General features: G+C 40.3%; 1 non-coding gene across 1 annotated transcript; it reads right to left on the bottom strand.

Annotated features, from left to right (window-relative positions):
* Positions 1-6,963: 6,963 nt before the first annotated feature.
* Positions 6,964-7,038, bottom strand: Trnat-ugu (transfer RNA threonine (anticodon UGU)). Its single transcript has one exon. It is a non-coding gene; the product is annotated as a tRNA-Thr (tRNA).
* Between the last annotated feature and the right edge of the window lie 2,543 nt (positions 7,039-9,581).

Raw genomic sequence — 9,581 nt, 5'->3', positions numbered from 1 at the left:
GTAACCAAATTCCTGCCTTGTAATTTCACGTGATTCAACGCCCATTTAATTTTAGCATCTTTCTGCCTCACCTTGTATAAAGAGTAAATAAAATTTCGTTGTTTCTTATTCTTCCAGGTATTGCAGTTACACCACCCAAGAGATTAACACTCCGTTTCTAAAGAAGATAATTTATTACCGTTGTTTCTGCCCTAGATGAGTACGATTACTGCCTCTCTTAGATAACGAACCGTGATTCTAGATGTTAAAACTTATGCTACAGCTGTTGCAGTTATTTGAACCAAAATGCTGTGTAATGAAATTGACAGATATGTTTTGTTATTCGGCTTAACACAGAGAAATAACGAAATAATACAAAAAAGAATCGGACAACTGCGAATAGGACCCGCGCTGTAAGAGTTCCCTAAGAACTTAATTGTGTGTATATCTGATAATAATAATAATAATAATAATGTTGTTGTTGTTGTTGTCTTCAGTCCTGAGACTGGTCTGATGCAGCTCTCCATGCTACTCTATCCTGTGCAAGCTTCTTCATCTCCCAGTACTTACTGCAACCTACATCCTTCTGAATCTGCGTAGTGTATTCATCTCTTTGGCTCGCTCTATGATTTTTACCCTCCACGCTGCCCTCCAACGCTAAATATGTGATCCCTTGATACCTCAGAACATGTCATACCAACCGGTCCCTTCTTCTTGTCAAGTTGTGCCACAAACTCCTCTTCTCCCCAATTCTGTTCAATACCTCCTCATTAGTTATGTGATGTACCCATCTAGTCTTCAGCACTCTTCTGTAGCACCACATTTCGAAAGCTTCTATTCTCTTCTTGCCCAAACTATTTATCGTCCATGTTTCACTTCCATACATGGCTACACTCCATACAAATACTTTCAGAAACGACTTCCTGACACTTAAATCTATACTCGATGTTAACAAATTTCTCTTCTTCAGAAACGCTTTCCTTGCCATTGCCAGTCTACATTTTATATCCTCTCTACTTCAACCAGCATCAGTTATTTTGCTCCCCAAATAGCAAAGCTCCTTTACTACTTTAAGTGTCTCATTTCCTAATCTAATTCCCTCAGCATCACCCAACTTAATTCGACTACATTCAATTATCCTCATTTTGCTTTTGTTGATGTTCATCTTATATCCTCGTTTCAAGACACTGTATATTCCGTTCAACTGCTCTTCCAAGTCCTTTACTGTCTCTGACAGAATTACAATGTCATCGGCGAACCTCAACGTTTTTATTTCTTCTCCATCAACTTTAATACCTACTCCGAATTTTTCTTTTGTTTCCTTTACTGCTTGCTCAATATACAGATTGAATAACATCGGGGACAGGCTACAACACTGTCTCACTCCCTTCCCAACCGCTGCTTCCCTTTCATGCCCCTCGACTCTTATAACTGCCATCTGGTTTCTGTACAAATTGTAAATAGCCTTTCGCTCCCTGTATTGTACCCCTGCCACCTTTAGAATTTGAAAGAGAGTATTCCAGTCAACATTGCCAAAAGTTTTCTCTAAGTCTACAAATGCTAGAAACGTAGGTTTGCCTTTCCTTAATCTATTTTCTAAGATAAGTCGTAGGGTCTGTATTGTCTCACGTGTTCCAACATTTCTGCGGAATCCAAACTGATCTTTCCCGAGGTCTGCTTCCACCAGTTTTTCCATTCGTCTGTAAAGAATTCGCGTTAGTATTTTGCAGCTGTGACTTATTAAACTGATAGTTCGGTAATTTTTGCATCTGTCAACACCTGCTTTCTTTGGGATTGGAATTATTACATTCTTCTTGAAGTCTGAGGGTATTTCACCTGTCTCGTACATCTTGCTCACCAGATGGTAGAGTTTTGTCAGGACTGGCTCTCTCAAGGCCGTCAGTAGTTCCAATGGAATGTTGTCTACTCCAGGGGCCTTGTTTCGACTCATGTCTTTCAGTGCTCTGTCAAACTCTTCACGCAGTATCGTATCTCCCGTTTCATCTTCCTCTACATCTTCTTCCATTTCCATAATATTGTCCTCGAGTACATCGCCCTTGTATAGACCCTCTATATACTACTTCCACCTTTCTGCTTTCCCTTCTTTGCTTAGAACTGGGTTTCCATCTGAGCTCTTGATATTCATACAAGTGGCTCTCTTTTCTCCAAAGGTCTCTTTAATTTTCCTGTAAGCGGTATCTATCTTACCCCTAGAGAGATAAGCCTCTACATCCTAACATTAGTCCTCTAGCCATTCCTGCTGAGCCATTTTGCACTTCCTGTCGATCTCATTTTTGAGACGTTTGTATTCCTTTTTTCCTGCTTCATTTACTGCGTTTTTATATTTTCTCCTTATAATATTATTATTGTTATTATTATTATTATTATCTTCTTTCCTTTCTCAGACCTTAGGTCTGGTTAAAAATGGAAAGTGACGCGGACCTTGATCAAGCGTGACTTCCTTTTAACTGTACGGTATATGTTATATTGCATTTTGGAACTTTCGGGTGATTGAACATGTATCAATAATTACGGATTTCTGTAGTTGTATATATAAGTTTGGATGTAGCTGTATTGCATTGGTGTACTGGTGGATATTGTATGGTATGACTCCTGTTGTTGATAGTATAATTGGTATAATGTCAACTTTATCTTGATGCCACATGTCCTTGACTTCGTCAGCCAGTTGGATGTATTTTTCAATTTTTTCTCCTGTTTTCTTTTGTATATTTGTTGTATTCGGTATGGATATTTCGATTAGTTGTGTTAATTTCTTCTTTTTATTGGTGAGTATGATGTCAGGTTTGTTATGTGGCGTTGTTTTATCTGTTATAATGGTTCTGTTCCAGTATAATTTGTATTCATCATTCTACAGTACATTTTGTGGTGCATCTTTGTATGTGGGAATGTGTTGTTTTATAAGTTTATGTTGAAGGCAAGCTGTTGGTGTATTATTTTTGCTACATTGTCATGTCTTCTGGGGTATTCTGTATTTGCTAGTATTGTACATCCGCTTGTGATGTGATCTACTGTTTCTATTTGTTGTTTGCAAAGTCTGCATTTATTTATTGTGGTATTTGGATCTTTAATAATATGCTTGCTGTTATATCTGGTGTTTATTGTTTGATCCTGTATTGCAATCATGAATCCTTCCGTCTCACTGTATATATTGCGTTTTCTTAGCCATGTGTTGGATGCGTCTTGATCGATGTGTGGCTGTGTTATATGATATGGGTGCTTGCCATGTAGTGTTTTCTTTTTCCAATTTACTTTCTTCGTATTTGTTGATGTTATGTAATCTAGAGGGTTGTAGAAGTGGTTATGAAATTGTAGTGGTGTAGCCGATTTATTTATATGCGTGATTGCTTTGTGTATTTTGGTAGTTTCTGCTCGTTCTAGAAAGAATTTTCTTAAATTGTCTACCTGTCCATAATGTAGGTTTTTTATGTCGATAAATCCCCTTCCTCCTTCCTTTCTGCTTAATGTGAATCTTTCTGTTGCTGAATGTATGTGATGTATTTAATATTTGTGGCATTGTGATCGTGTAAGTGTATTGAGTGCTTCTAGGTCTGTGTTACTCCATTTCACTACTCCAAATGCGTAGGTCAATATTGGTATAGCATAAGTATTTGTAGCTTTTGTCTTGTTTCTTGCTGTCAATTCTTTTTTCAGTATTTTTGTTAGTCTTTGTCTATATTTTTCTTTTAGTTCTTCTTTAATATTTGTACTATCTATTCCTATTTTTTTGTCTGTATCCTAGATATTTATAGGCATCTGTTTTTTCCATCGCTTCTACGCAGTCGCTGTGGTTATCCAATATGTAATCATCTTGTTTAGTGTGTTTTCCCTTGACTGTGCTATTTTTCTTACATTTGTCTGTTCCAAAAGCCATATTTATATCATTGCTGAATACTTCTGTTATCTTTAGTAATTGGTTGAGTTGTTGATTTGTTGCTACCAGTAGTTTTAGATCATCCATTTATAGCAACTGTGTGATTTTCTGTGGGTATGTTCCAGTAATATTGTATCCATAATTTCTATTATTTAGCATGTTGAATAGTGGGTTCAGAGCAAGGCAGAACCAGAGAGGACTTAATGAGTCTCCTTGGTATATTCCACGCTTAATCTGTATTGGCTGTGATGTGATATTATTAGAATTTGTTTGGATATTAAGTGTGGTTATTATTTATTATTATTATTATTATTATTAAGTCCTTCTATTGAACGCCACTTCTGCGACTTGTGTGTCCCTAACCTATCCCAGTTACCGAACCGCGGTAAGAGAACCTCTCCGAACCACGTCTTGTTTCTGGCGTCTCCTCGCCCTGTTAAGAGGCGAGGGCTACGTTATAACGAAGACTGAAAAATCTTGGATCCGCGAGCGATTCTATGCCGCGACCTCCCAGTTTCCAGGCACACACTTTACAGCTTTTATTCCAGAAGAATTTTTATTATTCATTTCACATTTCAAATAGTTCTATGCAATATAATACAAATATACCAAGTCTAATCACGAGAGACTTTACTGTAGGACTGGTTTCTTAGTCATAACAATGAAAATTATTTTGTGAATGTTTACTCTGAACAAACAGACATGCATTCAGAACAGTTACACACAGCAATGGCTTTGTAGAGTATCCATCGTTCGGCATCGAGCTGGGTCCCGTGCTCGTATTTCGTTTCCTTGATGATATTCTTTACGTGTGAATATCATTGGGATTTTAATTTGTTCCTTTGGCTGGTCCATGATCACTTACCCAAAATAACTTCAGAAAACTCTAGCCTAATAATCGTAATTCCTGACTTAGAGAGTACAACACAAACTTTGTCAAGTGTTACCACTACAACTGTTCAGCTGTTCAGTACAATCTAACATCCTGTGAACCGCTATCAACAACCACAGAAAATATAATAACCTCGTTCTAGCAGAAGGGGCTTTCACTGGTCACTCTTCAATGAGCCACAGCCACGAGGTGCGATATGTATTTAGTGAGTCCATTTAGAGATTTTGGTGAGTGACTTTGCAAGTATGAGAATCTATGGCATAAACTGAAGAGGCAAAGAAATTGGTACATCTGCCTAATATCGTGTAGGGTCCCCGCCAGGACACAGAAGTGTCGCAACACGATGTGGCTTGGACTCGACTAATGTCTGAAGTAGTGCTGGAGCGAATTGACACCATGAATCCTACAGGGCTGCCCATAAATCCGAGAGTACCAGGAGGGTGGAGATCTCTTATGAACAGCACGTTGCAAGGCATCCCAGACACGCCCAATAATGGAGAGTTTACTGGCAAGTGGAAGTTTTTAAACTCAGAAGAGTGTTCCTGGAGCCACTCTGTAGCAATTCTCGGAGGGTAGACTGTTGCATTGTCCTAGTCCGTCGGAGTGCACAATGTATATGAATTGATGCAGGTGATGAAAGCGTATGCTCACGTACGTGTCGCATGTCAGAGTCGTATCTAGACATATCACGGGTCCCATATCACTCCAACTACACACGCCCCGCAACATTATAGAGCCTCCATCAGGTTTAATAGCCCCTCCTGACATGCAGGGTCCATGATTTCATGAGGTTGTCTCCATACCTGTACACCTCCATCCACTCGATACAATTTGAAACGAGACTCGTCCGACCAGATGTAATCTTACCTGCCCACACATCACTATTGAAATACTCTGTCTTTCCACAAGTTTTAAAAACTTCGTGAGGTGTAAGATATACAAAAGAAAAACTTTTACTTATCTTCGTTTTGTCTTGTTGTTGGCTCCAGTTCTTGCGTCTAAGGGTACATTGTAGAGCTGTAATTTTTTTATAACGTTTTGAGTTCCTAATGACTGAATACCTGATGAAGATTTGCCTGTATTATTCTTGAATTTTATTCTTTGTCACATTTTTCAATATCACACCGTCTTCACAATTTCTACTTTTATAACACAGCTAATTGCACTGCTAGCTTCAGTCATACAAATCCGACCGATTCTATCAGAGGCATGCCCCCTACTATTGTCTACTTCCTGCGGTACGCACAATATTCCAAAGAGTTTACAAAGCAAAAGAGTTTTCAAACTTCCTTGACAAAAGATGAATCATCACCAAGAAATAACATTATTTAATAAATGAATCGAGAAATAAATTTAACAACTAGCGTTAGATTTTGCAATTAATAATATGAATTTTAAATATGCTAGATATTTCGTAACATCAAATATTTAAAAAAAAACAGTAATTTTAGCTTACGTTCAGAGTACTAACAAATTAATTTCTTTTTGTACATTTTAGCTTGAAATATAATACATCGTATACAAAATCAATTGAAATTCTTTCAGTGAAACAGACGAGAATGTTCACCTATATCAGATTCAGGATTGATACTGGTATCAGCTACTTCTATAAAAAAGGTTATGTTAGAAAAGGGTATCCCATTGCACAGGCAACATGTTTCCAATCACCAACAGTTAAATTTCGGTGTTGACGGGCCCAAGCGAGTGGTACACAAGTGGCCCTTGGGCTCTAAAAGCCCATATCGATGATGTTTCGTTGAATGGTTTGCACGTTGACACAAATCTGCAGCATTTGCGGAATGGTTGGACATCCGTCACGTTTAACGATTCCCTTCAGTCGTCGTTTGTCGCCTTCTTGCAGGATCTTTTTCCGGCCGCAGCGATGTCGGAGATTTGATGTTTTACCGGATTCCTGATATTCACGGTCGTACTGGAAAGTCCCCACTTCATCGCTACCTCGGCGATGCTGTGTACCATCGCTCGTGCGCCGACTGTAACACCACTTTCAAACTCACTTAAATCTTCGTAAATTTCCATTGTAGCAGCGGCGACACACCTAACAACTGCGACAGACACTTGTTGTCTTATATGGGCGTTGCCGACCGCAGCGCCGTATTCTATTTGTGAATATACAATGAAATGAAAACCCTTAGCTGCTTACACGCTTTGGCATACGTCAACGGGGTCAGATGAATTTGTGTGCCCCGACCGGGACTCGAACCCGGGATCTGCTGCTTACATGGCAGACGCTCTATCCATCTGAGCCACCGAGGGCACAGAGGATAGTGCGACTGCAGGGACTTATCTCCGGCACGCATCCCGCGAAACCCACATTCTTAACGTATTGTCCCGCACTACATTCGTAGTGCCCTCGCCCATTATACTCATTACTCATGGAGCGTTGCCGAATCCCGTAAGAGGTCGGGCACTGTTTGTGCATCTGCACAGAAGAAGAAGATGGTCAAGTGGCCGGTGAGCCGTAACTATTTATATACTAAGATAGTGTCTGTTCTTACGGACAGCTAAGAGTTTTCATTTCACTGTACTTTCATTCTAACTAGCTGCTTGGTCACCGATGGTATCTGCTGTTTCGGACATGTCCGAAAGAACAGATACCATCTTATTATGTAAACTTACTACTTGTGTCTGTATTTGAATACTCATCGCTCTACAGTTTCTTTGGCGCTTCGGTCTACATGGCCGTACCTTTTGATTGTGTAGACCGAGATGCTTCAATTATTAACACCGCCAAAGGAGAGTAGACCTCAGTATTCGACGTAAATTTCAACTTGATAACTCCACCCATTCCTGACAGTCCGACAGACAGACGGATAACAACGTGATCCAATAAGGGTTCCGTTTCTACCCACTGAGGTACGGAACTCTAAAAACCAAGAGCAAAATGAGAAGCAAATTACCAGAAAGTTAAAAATGAAAGTACCTGAACACGGAGCAGGCGCTAGAAGTAAATGCCTATACTCACGGTCAGTTTTGTAAGCTGTAAGTTTGTCACAGGCGTGTTGACGGGTAATGGTTGGAAGAAGAGCAATGCTTCCGTTCGTCGCAAGATCGGTATCGGCGACTCAGATCTGCAACCCCCCTTCCGAGTAAACACCGCGTCAGCCGCTGCTTCGGGACAAATGAGTGCCCCTCCCCCCCCCCCTGCTATGCTGCGGGTCGTAATGTACATCATTAACAGTAATGAAGCCAGCGACGGATCTTGGCCGCCAAGGTGCGTTCGCTGTCTCTCTGGAGCAGCTCTTTGTGTCCTTTACAAACCCCGCCATTAAGGCGCTTCCCTTTGTGGGCGGGAAATGCACCAAAGAAAATTAATCTCAAGGAGGAGAATAATTGCGATCCCTTAAAGTATGCTTATGAGGATGGAACGCGAAATTGAAAAAATAATGACTTGCATCCGTGCGGTGCATAACAATCTTTTAGCTGAACCGTAATCGTTATCGGGGTCCAGCGAAATTCTACACGGAAAATATTTTTGTAGGAGCCGTACTGTGCCGATAACCCGGTGCTGAAATAGGCTGATGCTTCTGCGAGGAATGTTAATACCACACGGCGTCATTCGTGCAAAAACATTTTTAGGTTTGCAATCTGGCAGTTTGCACATGCACACTAATGCGATCACGTGAAAGACGATTGGCACACACTGAACTCAATAGCTAACTGCAGAGACTATTTATTGAAGCCAGCAGGCCGGTGTGGCCGAGCGGTTCTAGGCGCTTCAGTCTGGAACCACGCGATCGCTACGGTCGCAGGTTCGAATCCTGCCTCGGGCATGGATGTGTGTGATGTCCTTAGGTTAGTTAGGTTTAAGTAGTTCTAAGTTCTAGGGGACTGATGACATCAGCTGTTAAGTCCCATAGTGCTCAGAGCCATTTGAGACATTTTTTTTATTGAAGCCAAACCGTGACGCTTTGTGTCACAGCTGCCATGGTAGGTCGGGACTAACTGCCAAATTGTTCTGGTAGACAGCAGAAATGCAACTGGTATTTGCTGTTACTATGCGACGCTGTCTGGTATTTTTTCATTGTTAATACTGATTCGCACCTGCTAATCCTTCTCTGCAATATCAGCTTCGAAGCTGTCTAGCTCCGTTTCTATACGCAAATTTCGTATCGCCATTAAATAGCGGGTGTTAAAAAAAGTCAGTATAAATTTGAAAACTGAATAAATCACGGAATAATGTATATAGAGAGGTACAAATTGACCCACATATTTGGAATGACATGGGATTTTATTAGAACCAAAAAAATACAAACGTTCAAAAAATGTCCGATCAGAGTAGCAATAATTAGCATAACAAAGTAAGACAAAGCAAAGATGATGTTCTTTACAGGAAATTCTCAATATGTCCACCATCATTCCTCAACAATAGCTGTAGTCGAGGAATAATGTTGTGAACAGCACTGTAAAGCATGTCCGGAGTTATGGTGAGGCATTGGCGTCGGATGTTGTGTTTCAGCATCCCTAGAGATGTCGGTCGATCACGATGCACTTGCTACTTCAGGTAACCCCAAAGAAAATAATCGCACGGACTTAGGTCTGGGGTCCTGGGAGGCCAAGCATTACGAAAGTGGCGGCTGAGCACACGATCATCACCAAACGACGGCCGCAAGAGATCTTTCACGCGTCTAGCAATACTTTTTTTTTGTTCTAATAAAACCCCATGTCATTCCAAGCATGTGTGTCAATTTTTACCTCTCTATCTACATTATTCCGTGGTTTAGTAAGTTTTCAAATTTATACTGACTTTTTGATCACCCTGTATATATCCTATTCACACTTATAATAAATCTTACTTCT

The sequence above is a fragment of the Schistocerca cancellata genome, chromosome 8 (assembly GCF_023864275.1).
Source record: "Schistocerca cancellata isolate TAMUIC-IGC-003103 chromosome 8, iqSchCanc2.1, whole genome shotgun sequence".
Lineage (NCBI taxonomy): Eukaryota > Metazoa > Arthropoda > Insecta > Orthoptera > Acrididae > Schistocerca > Schistocerca cancellata.
Note: the sequence above shows the minus strand (reverse complement) of the source record. Positions and strands in the feature narration are given on the sequence as shown.